We start from the raw sequence: 18,684 nt of genomic DNA on the forward strand, positions 1-18,684 counted from the left end.
GAATTTTAATCACGATCACGATTTTGACTTCCCACGATCAAATTTGCGTGATTGAGCGATATTTAAAATGCATCATTCCGTTCATAAAACGCTCCTTATCAGAGTTTTTGCAAAGCCAATCTAGCTCTCCATAAACCACTGTCTGATCACGTGCCTCCATGAGCCAATCAGAGTTGTTCCCTGCACCGCGCAGCTTAGTTTCTAGATGTAGACAGTCACAGAGGACAGAGACGTGAGGAAAATTAGGTAGCAGTCGGTCATCATAAGCCGGTCACAATGTTTACCAGTTTACCAGTAAACGCAACATTTTGTCCCGTCTGTGTTGTTTCTCTGACAACAGCAGTGACCAATGCTAGTTTGTGTCTTTTAGCTCATAGCTTTAGCAGCAGACTGTTTGACGTCCCGCAGGTGAAATACATTCACACTACACCGTTTAGCTGTCAGCATTTAGCTGTGTTTAATTCAGTTACTACTGTGGCTAACGGTAGGTTAACGTTACCTGCTGTGTAATGTGTTCTTAGTGTTTACTAGCGTGACATGCAGCGATGTTTATGTTGCCTCTAAAGTGGGTTTCGGAGCATCAGAGCGCAACGCAGACATGTAAGTAGCAGTGTAATGAGCCACCGAAATCCGTGTTGCTATTTCGTCAGGTAGGTACCTTACGGCAAACGTGCATGTATGGAAAGCAGTCGCACAACAGCTGAAATGACATACTCCTTCACAGTATCCTTTAATAAAAGGAGGAATGTAGCACTATATGGATGTAAAAGCAGTTATAATTAGTCTATGTGACAATAAAATTGTTTTGGTTAAAATCAACAAATAATCGTGATAATTAATCGTGATCTCAATATTGATCAAAATAATCGTGATTATCATTTTGGCCATAATCGTGCAGCCCTACTTATAACAATCTGAACCTGTTAGATGCAAAAACATGACTCCGGCCATCAGGTATCAATAATTCACACTCAAAACATACGGTATTTATCTTTTAGCATTGCACATTTACACAACAGGGCACCTCTGCAGACAGGGTGAGACATATTGTATACACATCTACTTTGAATAAAATATGATAAAATGACAACCCAGAGCAATGTTTTAAAAGGAATAAACAACTAAATGGCCAAGTGATAAGGAACTTGTGTTGTAAATTTGTTTACACCCAAAGACATGTAAAAATAAAGCCCAGGTTAAAAAATTCTGGAATTACCCTTTGAGTTACTTTACATTACAAATAAGATTACTGCTTAAAATCACAATCCGTGAAATAAGGAAAAATCAAAATCATCCCCACTATTTACTTTAGTCTCACTCTTCAGGACACTATCCACTAGCCATCGAGGCTCCCTGGCTTTTATTCCTCTTTAAGGTAACAGCTCATGGGATGGCAGTGTAAGCTCTGTACATCTGTCGCATCATCAAAGGGTGGACTTATTAAACACTACCAAATGAAACACGGAGATTTAGGTCGTGGACATTTTCTTCCTTGTGTTCATTTGAACTGTCCATGTTCTTTTAAAACTTGGGGTGGCAGGCTTACATACACACAGATCAGAGGAAACTGACAATCAGCAAGATGTCAAAGCTTTTAAATGTAAAATTTGGGACTTGTGTTTTCTGAATTACCAAGGATTATTTTCAACACATTAACTCATCTGAAAAGACTAGAAACAATAGAGTGTGTTTGATGGTTGTGACCTCAAAACTAACATACAGTACAGGCCAAAAGTTTGGACACACCTTCTCATTCAATGTGTTTTTTTATTTTCATGACTATTTACATTGCAGATTCTCACTGAAGGCATAAAAACTATGAATGAACACATATGGAATTATGTACTTAACAAAAAAGTGTGAAATAACTGAATACATATTATATTTTTACTTGTGGAGCTGAATGCCACTGAGATTAAAGAGTGCAAGGTCAAGATTCAAGCGATAGAAAAAGAAATGCCCCATCTCGTAAAGGATAACAAGGAGCTGAAAGATAAGGTCACGGAGGCGGAGCGTTACAAGAGACGCTGGAACCTTAAAATACATGGTTTGAAAGAAAAAGTTGACGAAAACACCCGAGTCAAGAGTATCCTGTTTAAATTAGCGCCGCAGTGGGACACATCGATGGATTTGGTAGTTGATACTGTGCACCGCATCGGGAGAAAAGAAGAGGGGAGAGACCGTCAGGTTATTATCCAATTCACCATGAGATTCCACCGTGACGAATCCATCGATGTGTCCCACTGCGGCGCTAACTTAGACAGGATACTCTTTCTTACCATGTTTCATCACTATCTTTAATCTCCGGTGGCATTCAGCTCCACAAGTCTGGTATCATTAGCCACCATGACAGAGTTTTCTCTTAGCTGGTCACCACCGAAGCGGTCAATTCTGGAGGTGAGCTTTTCTATAGCATCAACAAGGGACGCGTTTGGCACTTCAGACGAATCCTGTGGGGGTTTTACCTTCGAAGGAGGCACTGCACCTTTCGTTGGAGGGGAACTTTTTCTGTTGTATATGTTATAGGGTTAGATATGTAAATATTTACATATAAAACAACAGTTTTGGTTCTCAAAACTCTTCTCAAGACACTTTACAGATAGAGTAGGTCTAGACCACACTCTTTAAGTTACAAAGACCCAACAATTCTCCAAAGAGCAAGCATTTGGTGCAACAGTGGCGAGGAAAAACTTCCTTTTGGGCAGAAACATCAGACAGATCCAGGGTCTTGGTGGCCGCTGCCGGTTAGATACAGATGGAAACAGATATACAGATAGAGAATTATGATTGATAATAATGGTAATTATAGTAACAAAAAAGATAATGGAACTATGACTAGAAATAATAGTTGTAGCAGTTTAGGGCATAGCAGGGCGTCGCGGGGCGTAGTAGGGAATAGCAGTTTACATATGGGGGTTCCCATGTACCGTCTTCCCCTGCCACCCTACCAAGATCTCTCGCTACCCCTTTGCCCCCCCATGTAAAATTTTCTAGATCCGCCACTGCACAACATGTAACCAGTGGTTTCTAAACTCTTTGCCTAGTGACCTCTAACAAAAAGCAGGGTCTAGTTGTGGCCCATTGTCATATGCCGTGTTACCAGTTCCACCTCTAAATTACTGCATCACAGGGCCATTTGCCATTTTTTTGGTGAACAAGTACTTTTACTTTTGATACAGTTTAGTACATTTTGTTGGAAATACTTAGCGGTAATATTTATTTGATTTTTGATTTATTTTACATGTTTGTACTACTAAGTAAAGGATCTACGTACTTCCTCCACCACTGCAGAATATGTAGTGGTGCATTTATGTTACATAAACAGAAACCAAAGCAAATAGAGCCTGGCGTTGTTCCAGTTATTTCCTCTGCTGCCATACAGGTATAGACGTCTGTCTCGGTGCTACACCACTGGAGCAAGCTTCGAAATATGTTTTACACTCTTCAGGCTTAAGGCACACAAAACAGAACTTATTCTTACACTGGGAACATGTGATGTTTTTACATTTTTTTTGTTGTGCTCCACCAGAAGACCACAAGTTGGACAGGCACGGATGGAGGGACAGCCAGTGACCCCCCTAACACTCTCAAAGGTGATATCAGGGCAGGTTCTCAGTAATTCTAACAGGTTGGCACAACCATCATTTTCACAGTGGTTTGAACGTGGAGCCGGACCTTTCCATTCCCTTAAACACTGCCAGCAGAACATATAAGTCCTTCCCTTGTCAACTGTGCACACTAGGCATTTTACACTCAGATTATGGTGATCAGTTCTCACTGCACGGGACTGGCAACCAGGACACTGTTTAGTAAAGTTATATTAAAAACACAATGAGATGTTTTTTTAATTCATGTTTGTATTTTTTATGCAGAACATTTTAAACAGTTTGTAAATAGTGTAATTGAGATACTTACTACTTTGAAGTCCAAGTTACCCCTCGCAGCGAACATTTTCTTTTCAAAGTACTTAATTTGTTCAGGGGTCAGAAGAGCCATTTTACAAACCTCCTCGAAAGGCCACTTAACATCACAGGCACCACATTCAAATTTGGACTTTCCCTAAATATTAAAAAGAAAATCAAAGAAAAGCTTTAAGAGTGAAAACAATATTGAGCATTATTGAGCAATCTTCTACTGTTTATATGGTTTACTGCTATCAGTTTCAAGATCAACAATTTCCTATGGAAATACAGTTTTTGATTTAGGCCTACTTAAACTTAACTTAAAGGGGTGATAGAATGATTATATAGGGTATTTTACACTGTTCCTTAAGGTCTGTAACATTGGTTGGGCTGAAAATTGCCCGAATGATATTTTATTAGGCCCTTAACTACCCTGTGAATATGGCTCTATTTGGAACAAGAGCTTTTCTTCCAAATATGGTATGCTGATGAATATTCAGAATGAGCTACGCGCTGATTGGTTTGAGCAAACTACATAGAAACACATGGGAGACTCGACAGCAGGTCTCATTGCAAAGTTATACATTGTTTATCGGGCTATTTCGTTATTAATTCACTTCTGATACTTTTTTAAGCGAGAAATCAACTATATAAAGCTCAAATATGGGCCGTTTTACGAAAATTGATGGCTAATTGCAAATTTGGTAAGACTGTGTGTCGGAGTTTAGCCGCTGGTGCTGCCTCGCCGCCCGCCGGTGCTACCTCGCCGCCCAGCCTGCCTTCCTTCACAGACCCCGGCCTGTAGGGCTGCACAATTAATCGAATTTTAATCACGATCACGATTTTGACTTCCCACGATCAAATTTGCGTGATCGAGCGATATTTAAAATGCATCATTCCGTTCATAAAACGCTCCTTATCAGAGTTTTTGCAAAGCCAATCTAGCGCTCCATAAACCACTGTCTGATCACGTGCCTCCATGAGCCAATCAGAGTTGTTCCCTGCACCGCGCAGCTTAGTTTCTAGATGTAGACAGTCACAGAGGACAGAGACGTGAGGAAAATTAGGTAGCAGTCGGTCATCATAAGCCGGTCACAATGTTTACCAGTTTACCAGTAAACGCAACATTTTGTCCCGTCTGTGTTGTTTCTCCGACAACAGCAGTGACCAATGCTAGTTTGTGTCTTTTAGCTCATAGCTTTAGCAGCAGACTGTTTGACGTCCCGCAGGTGAAATACATTTACACTACACCGTTTAGCTGTCAGCATTTAGCTGTGTTTAATCCAGTTACTACTGTGGCTAACGGTAGGTTAACGTTACCTGCTGTGTAATGTGTTCTTAGTGTTTACTAGCATGACATGCAGCGATGTTTATGTTGCCTCTAAAGTGGGTTTCGGAGCATCAGAGCGCAACGCAGACATGTTAGTAGCAGTGTAATGAGCCACCGAAATCCGTGTTGCTATTTCGTCAGGTAGGTACCTTACGGCAAACGTGCATGTATGGAAAGCAGTCGCACAACAGCTGAAATGACATACTCCTTCACAGTATCCTTTAATAAAAGGAGGAATGTAGCACTATATGGATGTAAAAGCAGTTATAATTAGTCTATGTGACAATAAAATTGTTTTGGTTAAAATCAACAAATAATCGTGATAATTAATCGTGATCTCAATATTGATCAAAATAATCGTGATTATCATTTTGGCCATAATCGTGCAGCCCTACACTCGTCACTCCCAAGATCCAGAGGCGAGCCCGGCCAGCTCGATCCCCAGCAGCTGCAGCTGTCATTCAAAAGGTTCAAGCTCAGTTATCCAAACCCCATCCAACCAACCTGCAATGGGTCCAGTGGATACACCTGTAAAGAAACGGAAAAGATGCCAGGTCTGTCACTCCCGAGAGGACAGTAAAACAAGCACCTCTTGTGTGAAATGCAGGAATTTCATCTGCAGAAAGTACACAGTTACATTCTGCCCATCATGCAGTAATGGAAATATTATTTGAGTATAATATTTTGAGAAAATGGGACCATTGAAAGTTCCATGAATGAGGGAAACACGTTCACTAAAAAATAGTTTTGGAATTAAAAATGTATTGCATTGCAATAAGAAGTTTATTTTACATTATATCAACATTTAGAAAGGATCTAAATGTTGATATAATGTAAAATAAACTTATTTTTAAAGAAACTTCTTTTTTTGGGCATTATATTGACAGGACAGCTGAAGAAATGAAAGGGGAGAGAGAGGGGGGAATGACATGCAGCAAAGGGCCGCAGGTCGAAGTCGAACCTGGGCCTGCTGCATCGAGGAGTGAACCTCTATATATGGGCGCCCGCTCTACCAACTGAGCTATCTGGGCGCCCTAAAATAAACTTCTTATTGGTTTATCGTATAGCCGTACAGATCAGTGTGACCTGTAACATCATCAATGTTTTTTTTTTTCAACATCATACAAGGGTTATATCTTCATAATCTACAATTGTAACTCCAAACTAACTCAGTAGGATGAGGGGTTTAAGCAATGGACAGCAAAAGCAGTCTGTTGTGCCTTGGAAAAAGAAGGGGAGATGGGGAGAAGGGGAGATGGGGAGTTTCCAGAATCTGACAAACAAAACATTGATATGGGGATTTTTGGGGATACAAGAATTCTATAGATACTTGAAGTTAAGGGATTACTACAAGAAAGATATCAGAGCAGATCCCTCCATTGAAGTGCACTTGTATGCTTCAAGCATGAGATTTAAGATAATGAATGCCAAACCGTGGAAGATACACCACACAATGGCCAATTCACAAACAGAGAGGCAGATTTTTGGTTTTACTACTTTCCAGACCACGTTATATTTAAAAATGAAATAAAGACAGCCTTATTTCCATAAAGATTATAACTTTCTCTAATTTTATGTGTAGATGAATACAAATAATCTTTTGTTGCATCATCTACAAAATTATTTACTGAAAGCAGCTTTACACTGTATATTACACATTATGTGGGAATCATCTTAGATCTCTGATTTATTACATTACATATTGGACTTTTAATGAGGAACGGGAATGAGAAAAACGAACGAGACAAATGGAACTAGCTCCACTTAGAGTTATTGAACACATCCAAGGACTGGAGCTGACGACTCATAGATTCTTGTCTGGTTGGCCTCACTCAGTCTCTAAAACAATTCAATCTTGTTTCACTCTCTATGGCCTTTGAACTACAGGTGCTCATCCTCGAGGTCTGCTGGCTGCATCAGCACATTATTCTTCCTTAAAGATAGGACAACCTACTGTGGATAGGAAAAAAATAGATAAAGGGGAATGTCATTTATCATGATCAGGACTGCAGCTTTGACCAGCGCCATGTGGAGGCATAGGCGTTACATGGAGAACATTTTTCAGCAGGGAGGTGACAGCCTGTTCAGAGGAGCTGTGGTGTAGCTGGAGGATTTAAGATGTGTTTTGACTCATCAGACTGAGGGTTAATCACATCGGTGAAAAGGCAGGAATGGCTTTCACGTCACCAGTTTTGGGTCACAATATTGATGTTGAGATATTAAAGGGGTGATAGAATGCAAAACCGATTTTACCTTGTCATAGTTGAATAATGACAGTTTAGTGGGTAACTAGGACATACAGAGAACCTCAAAATCCCATTGACACCTCGTTCCTCTGCAAATCCCACAATTTGAAACTGCCTCTGAAAACGGGCAAATCTCAACGAGCCACCGAGTTGACATCAACTCGGCGGCTCCTCCTCATTTGGCTCTAGTCTCTCTCTTTGTCACGCCCCAACATTTACATAGGCATCACATCACCATCCTGGAATCTCTTCACTGGCTCCCTATTCCACTCAGAATAGAATATAAGGTCTCCCTCCTCACCCACCAGTGCCTTCATGGACATGCCCCCCTTTATCTACAAGAACTCCTCACCTGCCAGACCTCCTCACGCACCCTCCAGTCTGCATCCACAAACACCCTCCAAGTCCCCAGAACCAAGCTCTGCAGCATGGGTGATAGGGCCTTTTCATCTGCTGCTCCGAGGCTGTGGAATGCCCTCCCTGAACACCTGAGGGCCCCACAATCTACAGATGTTTTTAAACGAAACCTCAAAACATATCTTTTCAAGAAAGCTTTTTAGTAAGTGTATTTTATAGGTTTTTCTCCTAACTATTTTATTAACCTTGATATTTACAGTATTTATTTTTAAGTAAAATGTATTATTATATGCTCTGTAGCAATTTGAGATTGTTGAAATGTAAAGTGCAATACAAATAAAATGTATTATTATTATTTATTAATAGGCTACACAACTGACCTGAGATCAGGTAGTCTTCTGAATCTAGGTCGTGCAGATCTCAGAAATTGTATACATTGTTCATCTGCTATTTTACCATTACTCTCACTTCTGAGACTTTTTTATGCAAGAAATCAACTTTGTAGAGGTCAAATATGGGCCGTTTTATGAAACTTGTCTAATGTCTAATTGCAAATTTTGTCAACTGTGTGTTGGAGTTCAGCGGCTGGTGCTGCCTGTGTTGCTGCCTCGCCACCTGGCCTGCCTTCCTTCACAGACCCCGGCCTGCTGTGAGGTAGATGGAGCTCCATCACAGCTGGCAGCCCACAGCACTCCATACCTGCGCAAAGTCACCATTTTTTGGGTTAATGGACTACCAAACGCCACTGCCCTGACAGAGCTCCAGGCCCTGCAGATCCCCTCTTCCTGCTAAATGGCCGGTGTGTCTTATCAATGAGAGCTAGCTAGCCTCCTCTTAGAATACCTCTGAAATTCCCAAAAATTCATAAAATTGAAATCGGACACCATTGTTAGCTTTATAAGACCTTGGTGGTAGATGTTATATAAGTGGCGTGACGAAATTCAAACTGTAAATATACTCTAATTACGCTGAAAATAAAGCTAACTATGCGCAATCTGTATACATAGGATTGAAGGGACAGTCGCAGCTAACGAAACCCCTAGTGTTCACAAAAATTCATAAAATTGAAATCGGACACCATTGTTAGCTTTATAACACCTTGGGGTAGATGTTATATAAGTGGCGTGACGAAATTCAAACTGTAATTAAAGCTGCGAGCAGCGATGGACGGGCCCTCGCGCCTCTGTGCGCGTCGGGGTTACCGGCGGACGCCGCTCCTTGCGACCGTGCATTCGCGCGGCACTTGGACGCCGCAAATCGTCACCAATGAAAAGGGAACTCCCCGCTGAGTTCAACGAGACCTCACACAAGGGTTTACATCAAATGGTCATTAGTCATAAAAGGGGCGTGGCTTAAATATACAGGGCGTGCTAAACCATCACCAATGAAGAAGGAAGTCTGTGCTGAGTTCAATGAAACCTCACACAAGACTCTACCTTAAACGGTTCAAATTATATGAAAGGGGGCGTGGCTTAAGCATAGGGGGCGGGCCAAACCATCACCAATGAAGAAGGAACTCTCTTCTGAGTTCAATGACACCTCACACAAGACTCTACCTTAAATGGTTCAAATGTTATGAAAGGGGGCGTGGCCTGCGTAAGTGGGCGTGGCCATATTATAGGGGGCGGCTCAGTATCACATGTAGACCACACATTCTGAGTTTCATGCAAATCGGATGATGTTTGTCATATAAGGCAGATTTCCTGTTGCCAGCGGGGGGCGCTATGACCAAAAGTCAATTTTGGCCTGTAGGTGTCCTCAGGCATGTACCCTTGTCAATCATGAGAAATTTCGGGCAGATACGACAACGTACACTCAAGTTACAACAACTTCTTTGTTCATCGCTGAACACTCAAAATGGCCGCCACGCCACGCCCACACCGTCTGACGAAAAGTTTTTCTTTTAATAACTTAATAACGGGAAAAAGAATAATAGAAAGAAAGAAAGAAAGAATAATTCCTTCAGTTTCAATAGGGCCTTCGCCACTGTCGGCGCTCGGGCCCTAATAATTCCTTCAGTTTCAATAGGGCCTTCGCCGCTGTCGGCGCCCTAATAAATATACTATAGTTATGCAGAAAGTGTAGATAGTTAGCCACGATATTTTCCCATTGTATTGAATGGGACACATAGCTAGCTAGCAGCTCCTCCTAACAAGACCCCTCACGTTCATAAAAATGCCTTAAATTCAAATCGGACTGTTAGCTTTTGTTTCCAGCTGGCCACCAACGTCAATAGACGTTGATATTTGGTCGGATATAGGTTGTGACGTCGGATAACCAAATTCCAACATCAATTCAACGTCTAATGCCAACGTCAACTTGATGTAGAGTATTGACGTCAACTGACGTAGATTTTTTGTTGGTTTTAGGTTGTGGTGTTAAGTAACCACAATCCAACGTCTTCCAAACGTCTTGTGCCAACGTCATATTGATGTAGAATACCCACATTTGGTCATGAGGTACGGGAACCAAAACCCAACATTTGCTAAACGTCATAATGATAACGTCTACACAACATTAAATTACAAGGTTATTAGATGTTGATATTTTGTTGGTTTTAAGTCATGGTGTTAAGCAACCACAATTTAATGTCTTTCAAATGTCTCATGCCAAAGTCATATTGACGTAGAATGCCAACATTTAGTTATGAGATATGGGAACCAAAACCCAACGTCTGCTAAACGTCATATTGGTAACGTCTACACAACGTTACGTTACAACATCATCAGATGTTGATATTTTGTTGGTTTTAAGTCATGGTGTTAAGCAACCACAATTTAACGTGTTTCAAACGTCTTGTGCCAACTTCATATTGACATAGAATACCAACATTTAGTCATGAAATACAGGGAACAAAACCCAACATCTACTTAACATCATCATGGTAACGTCCACACAACGTTAAGTTACATCATTAGATGTTGACATTTTGTTGGTTTTAAGTCAGGGTGTTAAGTTACTAAAATCCAACGTCTTCCAAGCGTCTCGTATCAACGTCATATTGAAGTAGAATACCAACCTTTAGCAACCAAAACTTAACGTCTGCTAAACGTCATAATGGTAATGTCTACACAACGTTAAATTACAACGTCATTAGATGTTATTTTGTTGGTTTTAGGTTTTGGTGTTAGGGTTAGGTAACATCTCCCAAACGTCACAGGCCAAAATCATATTGATGCAGTATACTGACATTTTGTTGTGAGGTGTGGTTACCAATACCCTGTAAAACATTGTTAACATTATTAAACACTGATATTTTCTTTGTTGGTGTTAAATATCCAAAATCCAACGAGACCATGCACCTTCCAAAAGAGCGCTAAGAGCGCTTGTGGTATTTCATACTGATGTAGAATACAGACATGATAGTGTGACCTATTTTGTAAACATCAAACATCCAGCAAGCATGGCATTGTATTTAAAGTTTGGATTGTTATTCATAGTTGCATAGTTTGTCAGTAATTCAACATCTAACATGCAAACGCTCAAGAGCTCCATGACCATATTTGAAGTTCTTTCATCAGGGCTACAACCTGTTGTACCAAGTGAGGTACTTGGCCACCTAATAGCCCTGAAATGTTTGTTATAGCAAAAATGTATAATCCAACCACTGTATCACTGCAGCGCGGTGGCCTTTCTGTGTGGAGTTTGCATGTTCTCCCCGTGTCTGCGTGGGTTCTCTCCGGGTCCTCCCACCGTCCAAAGACATGCAGGCTAGGTTAATTGGTGTCTCTAAATTTTCCTTAGGTGTGAATGTAAGTGTGAGTGGTTGTTTGTCAATGTGTGGCCCTGCGATGGACTGGCGACCTGTCCAGGGTGTCCAGGGTGTACCCCGCCTTCCACCGGATGTAAGCTGGGATTGGCTCCAGCTCCCAGCGACCCTGTACGCAGGATAAGCGGTTAACGATGGATGGACGATGGATGATGGTCTTTGGGCCATGACAGTGTAGCTGTCAGACAAATGCCAAAACACACAACAAGAGGTGTCACCCTATCTGGCAGCCATCATTGGCAGTGCAGCCCTTGAGAGAGTACAGTCATAGTTGGTACTGGGTCACACACCACTTACCTGATGGTGAACCTGGGGCTGTTGCATATGAGATGGCCACAGAGTTGCTTTGCCAGGATGTCATCTAGACCTGAACAGTAAATATCAAATATATTTTTGGCACATGTTGGTTGTCGGTGATCAGCCAGCTACCTCCAAGAGGGATATGCCTTGGCTTGCAGTGTGTTTGAGGTAGCCACCAAGGCAAGTCCTGTTTTGATTTCCTAGACTGCTTGGTTAAAGTAAAGCAGTTATAAATATGTGTTTTGTCTTTTGGTGTTTTGGGGTCAAACTTGCTCTATACATGACAGGCAATGACCTACCTACCTATTCTGGGCCACTGATGGCTTGGCTGTTGAGAGGGACCTCCTATGATAAGCTGTTTTTGTGGCTTGGTGATCAAGCACTGATGATAAACTTTTATAACTGGTGAATCACATTGAAACTTCAAATAGATTTTATCTATGTTGAAATCTATTAATGGTTGGGATATTACACTTATTATGTTTAATTTCAATGCGTTCATTTGGGGATAGTAGCACTGTAATCCTTGAAGGGACCCCTCTTTAATTTGCTAAGAAACAATATAATAAAGGTCAATTAAAATATCTATTGTGCATTCAGTGTTCCTGGCCATAAGGACTTGAGTGGCATTAGCCCATGTTTATCATACGTATGCATCCAGAACATCCCATCCCTTAATCACCAATAATTTTCTTTTAATCTGTCTATCTAATAATAATAATAATAATAATAATATTAATTCATTTAATAACAATAATGACAGAAAATCTACTTGCACAAATTATATAAATTTTCATAAAGTTGTAGATTTTTGAAATAACTTGACTTGCTCGCGTGTATATCAGCAGGTATATCTTCAAACAAATTTGAAACACATTTCTAGCCAATCACTGTCTCTCTCTCTCCGCAAGGCTTCTAGTCTACCGGAAAGCCAGAAGAAGAAGAAGAAGAAGAAGAAGAAGAAGAAGAAGAAGAAGAAGAAGAAGAAGAAGAAGAAGCCAATCATTGTAAGGCGACTCCTACGCTCTGTGGTCTTGCAGCGGAAAGATACAGGAGTAAGTTGCCTGTCGGACACCTTTCATCTGTACGTCGACGGTTACAATTGTTTGGTGGACGGTGACCGCGAGCAGAGGTACGGAAAATATATATCAATTTTGGCCATAAGAACGTTAAGTTAGTTAATTAGTAAGCTTTATAAGTTTTATTTTTTTCAGTGGCACAGAGTTTGTATTGTCAAGTATCTTGTCAGAATTGATTTTGTGAACTGGCGCCTTTTCCCACCTAGCTTAAAATTACGTTACTTTAAGTTTGACTGCATTGCAATACTAATATAACAATGATGGACGGGTTAGTTTACAGAGATTAAAATCAGTGGAATATAGCTAGTAAAAATAGTGACATGAATAAAATCGCCGCCGGGCGAGAGTTTTTCGACTCTGAAGCAGACAGCCAAAGCCCGGTGTACTTAAATTTCCCCTGACAGAAAGTGTTCCCCCAGTTGCGTGAGCGCGTGTGCATTCAGCGGTGAAGCAGACCTTTACCAAAGTAAATAAAAAATATAACATGTGGATTGTTTAATCGAATGTTTTAGTATTGTTGTTTTATGAACACGTTTTTTTTGCAGAGCAAGCTAGCACTTATCTGTCAAAATAAAGGCTTTCTTCTGTAGGCTAACGTGTTATGAACTTCGTATTCATTGCACTGAATGTCTAAACAAGACTACTAGTTATATATTTTCCCTCGTAAAGCAAACAGTTATTTCATTCACTGCACCAGCTGAGCACAATTACTGAAAACTGCCTCTTTTTTATTTCTTTCTGGAGCAGAATTAATTTTTTGTTAATTTGTGTCTTGAATAGGGATGTTAACCGATGACCGTTTGACCGGTGGTTGACCATTTCAACGTTAACCGGTCAAAGTTATTGTTAGTCGGTTAAAAAAAAAAAAAGTGATCTCTAAATTAGGCAATTGACCGTTTGAAAACCCCACCCTCGAACGGTCCTCGTCCAATCCTAGCTCAGCAACTGTAACTAAGGAGAAGGACCCCCGTCAAACATTGCGATTTCAGCAAGATCGTGAAACGATGCGCCTATGGTACAAACGTACCCCAAACAACCTAAACATTTTGAACACTGATTAAACGAGAACTCCGGGCAATTTTTACGTTAATCTTGACCGCTATATGTATAGGAGTACTGTCGATAGCAAAAAAAAAGAGCCGAATCGGTGCTATAGCAACATGGAGCTGCTGCAGCTAATGCCGAGAGCTCCCACTCAGCTAAAACTGCAGTTTTGGGGGCATAAGATAAAGAGTGCCTTTGTGCCTCTTAACAGACACAAAATGCAATTAAAATGTGCAACATGAACAGGGCCCTTACATGACAACAAGATGCGTTTAGCAACTTAGCCATTGTTTAAAGGCTCCGGCAATAATCATCACGCAGCAGTTCCATGTGTATTTGTAGCATATATATATATATAGGCTATATATCCATTTTGTGTGCGATCCATCTGGCGTTGGTGAATATGAGTCTCTGCAGTGGCGAATTGTGTGGTAGTTTCCTTAGCCAGGCTAGCAGCCCCGACCGGGCATCCTTCTACTTCCTCCCTCGCCTGCCGTGGCCGACAACAATCCACAGGCGGCCGCTGGTCTGGTGGATGTCCTCCAGAGGACAGTTCATGCTTTCGCAGCGAAATTTTGAAGTTTATTCCCTCCTCAAAAATAGGTATTTGAGCACTGTAGTGGTTATGATCATATCAGTGACTATGTAACTACATGGAAACGGGCCAAATTATGCCTGTTTCTTGTACAGTAATAGCGTTACTGAAGGCTAGCTCTAGCTCCATAGTTACTCCAAGCTTCTTCCCTTGTGAACACCTCCGCTCTTCACTTTTCACACACTATGCTGCGATGTGCACACTGCTGTTTACCTTTTCCTGCTACAACTGAATTCCCACGGGACTTAAGCGCAAGACTACAGCCTTCTGTAACGCTAGTTACTTTACAAGAAACAGGCATCATTTGGTCCGCCATGGCTATGTGTCTGGAACAGATAAGGTGAAGATGATCATCATCTTGCTTTATTATTGTTAGCACTACACTCAAACTAAAGCGGCGTCTCTTCGGAGCTGTCATTTTCTCAAATGAGCCGCGGCAATGTTTCTAATGAGCTTCTAACGCTAGACAAACGACTTTATTTTAAACGCGATCACCTGGCTTGTACCCAAACTATTTCGAAACTAAGGAGCCATTTATCCTCCGATTACATACAAGCTCCTCTGCGCCGCATTTGCGGGACTTGTTTCGCGCTGTAGGGGATTTAAAAAACGTTACGTAAGTGGAAGGGCGGTGCCGTGTGTGTGTGTGTGTGTGTGTGTGTGTGTGTGTGTGTGTGTGTGTGTGTGTGTGTGTGTGTGTGTGTGTGTGTGTGTTTTTTTTTTTGTGTGTGTTTTTGTTTTTTGTGTGTGTGTGTGTGTGTGTGTGTGTGTGTGTGTGTGTGTGTAGATGCGACAGAGTTGAGAAATTGCAGGCGCGGCTCGAAATGGCTGTTATTTCAAACAGCGTAGCATATTTTAAACTAAACGGTTAACCGGTTTCAACCGGTTAACCGTTCGGCTCGGTGACCGGTCAAGAAAATTTTTAGTTTTCACCATCCCTAGTCTTGAACTAGATGATAGTGGTCACAGTGAGGTAGAATTTGATCAAGAAGACCTCCAAGGAAATTGTCGACATCTCAACAGTGATGAAGGTTAGTTCTAAAATTAGCTGTAAAATTTTGTCTGGTAGTAAACGTGCAGCATACTCCATCCCCACAGAGATCTGAAATGCTCCCTGTCTGGACACTTTAAAAAAATCTACTAAAAACCCAGCTCTTTACCAAGGCATTCAATCCTGAATTCCTTTTGTTGTTCTGTCACTGTAACTATGTGTAAGGGTCCTTGGGTCCTGTGGAAGGCGCTAAAAATGTATAAAAAAAAATATTTATTTATTTATGTTACGTTAGCAAAATTAGTAACAAAGTAACATTAATTATCAGCTGTATGTCATTACTAACTAACCTACTAGTCAAGTGTTGAGGACATCAGGTACAAGCTTAGACTAAACTGGTGTACAGCTCTGTCCTGTACACATACTGTACGTTACATCCTGATAATTATATTTCCATGTTCAGAGGAGTCTGACAACTGATTGTTAATGAAATGAAGGACCATGGAGCTGAGGTTAATGAAGTAAATTAGGGATGGAAACTAGTCCTTTTAAGCTAATTAGGAGATGTTTCTTTTGGATTTTAATGCGTAAATGAAATGCTTAGTAATTATCCAGGGATCCTGTATAGAAAAAATGATGCATCAATAATCGTTTTATAATCGAATCGCAGCCATCTGAATCGTAATCGAATCGTGAGGTGCCCAGAGATTCCCACCCCTACTGATATCGGAGTTGTTTATTCTTTCTAAACTTGACTCAGTATCTTGATGTCAGCAATATGATTTATTCTTCGATTATTATATAGTTTATATAGTGACGTTGCTGATGTAAACATTGCTCTTGCTTCTGTAGAAAATATTTAGTTATACAGTACAGGCCAAAAGTTTGGACACACCTTCTCATTCATTGTGTTTCTTTATTTTCATGACTATTTACATTGTAGATTCTCACTGAAGGCATCAAAACTATGAATGAACACATATGGAATTATGTACTTAACAAAAAAGTGTGAAATAACTGAAAACATGTCCTATATTTTAGATTCTTCAAAGTAGCCACCCTTTGCTTTTTTTGATAGCGCTGCAAACCCTTGGTGTTCTCTCAGTGAGCTTCATGAGGTAGTCACCTGAAATGGTTTTCACTTCACAGGTGTGCCTTGTCAGGGTTAATTAGTGGAATTATTTCCCTTATTAATAAAAAAGCAAAGGGTGGCTACTTTGCTACTTTTTATCACAGTAATACAACAGAGACCTTATTTATTTTGAAAGTTCAGTATCGATACCAGCTTAACGTTACTACAATGTGCTGGTTGACAAGTAGCTAACGTTGATGCTAATGCTTAGTGGGTAACATTATGAGGTTACAACGTCGTTCAACACGCTAATAAAGTTATTTTTAGTATGACTGTTTCGACCACAGTTAACAGGACTGGGCTAACGAATAACTTCACTAGTAACGTTAATGTTAGCTGTATAGATAGACGATTAATCTAATACTAATTTAGCCAGCTAGCACGCCCCAGTATGTCTGCCTCACTCCCCCGGCGCAGAGAGACTCAGTCGGGATGACAGCTGACAACAGCCCCGGGACATATCAGGGCTCTAGAGTGCGATCAATTTGGTCGCAAATGCGACCAAAATTTGTAAGGGTGCGACTAAGATTTTTCCTAGGTTGCACCGGTGCACCTAACGTCCTCGCATCCACTGCCTCTCCACGAACAAAGCGATGTCGTTTATATCGATATGTTTAATGTTGCGTTACATGACCCACTCCTTCTGTAAAGCCGTGCCTGTGTTTGGATCTCTCCTCCGCGCAGCCCTGCCCCCATTCACTCACACACGGGCCGGCTCACCTGCAACATCGGAAAGCGGCTCATGGAGAGACACAGTGCCGCCGGTCCACATGCTGACATTTGTCTACAGTTTTAATTGTTATTAACACAGCTGTATATTGTTAAGTATGAGAGGGAAATCTGTACTGGTACCAGTGTTTCCGCTGGTAATTCTCTGTTATTGCGGCGAGAAACACAGAAGTTATTGAATGGAACTAACTTCAGTTGGTTGAGTAATAGCGTGTAAGACGGAGCCTGCTGGACCTGGGTGAGAGATCTGACCCATGGCCACATTATCATAGTTCATAAAAATGCTGCGCAGCCAGGGACGATACAGACATTTCATAGCCTACACAAGACGTGTGTAATGCCGCTGACCCGCATTCGACCCGTGCTGGACCCGTTCATAATGAATCAGCCGTTATTCTGTGAGTAGTATATGCTTCAGTCCATCGCACTCTCCCTATATGAGCTACTGGGCCTGTTATTGAAAACAAGTGAAGGAGCTTTCTCAGAGATATATATTTTTAAATATATCCCAGGCTATTTATTTCAGATAATTTACATACAGTGTTGCAGCTCTATATTTTCAAATTGGGAAGAAAACCCTGTCTTTGCATTTTATTTTAATGACATCTGTTTTAATAAAAGAGCTTGTGAAAAGTGGCATTGACTTAAAACTGAACATTTAGCCCACTTTGTAAAAAATATAGAGATATATATATATATATTGTGTATCACCATTCAGCCGAAAAATGCAGAGATATGATTTTTAGTCCTGGGGCCTCATGTATAAACGTTGCGTACGCTGGTTTTCACTGACACTGATGTATAAAAAATGTACTTGACGTGAGAAGGTGCGGGCCGTCCGCAAAGTCTTTTCTAGCTCTGTAACGTAGCGAATTCTAACTGAAAAGTGCCGAAAATCACTAAACATTACAAAATAAAGTTTCCATTACAGTTACTGGCATACGTCTGTAACGTTGTCTATGAAAAAAAAAAAACATTATATCCGCTGATACTCCATAAAAGTTTGATCATTTATGTGGATAATGTTTCACATCTTTCACACAACTGTTTAATTCGCAGGCTACTTAATCTCTGTTAAACATGAGGACGGAAAATGATTGATAAATCCACTTAAGAAATACTTTCAGTCATCCTCTGTATTTCCCATAGATGAAATATCTTACTCGCGGAAAGTTACACGGAAAATGCAGTTTTGTCTGTGAGTCTTTAG

At 40.8% G+C, this 18,684-nt stretch overlaps 1 pseudogene; it reads right to left on the reverse strand.

The window, feature by feature from the left end:
• Positions 1–3,245: 3,245 nt before the first annotated feature.
• On the reverse strand, positions 3,246–11,928 carry LOC120560499 (annotated as a pseudogene).
• Between the last annotated feature and the right edge of the window lie 6,756 nt (positions 11,929–18,684).

This window comes from Perca fluviatilis, chromosome 6, assembly GCF_010015445.1.
Source record: "Perca fluviatilis chromosome 6, GENO_Pfluv_1.0, whole genome shotgun sequence".
NCBI lineage: Eukaryota > Metazoa > Chordata > Actinopteri > Perciformes > Percidae > Perca > Perca fluviatilis.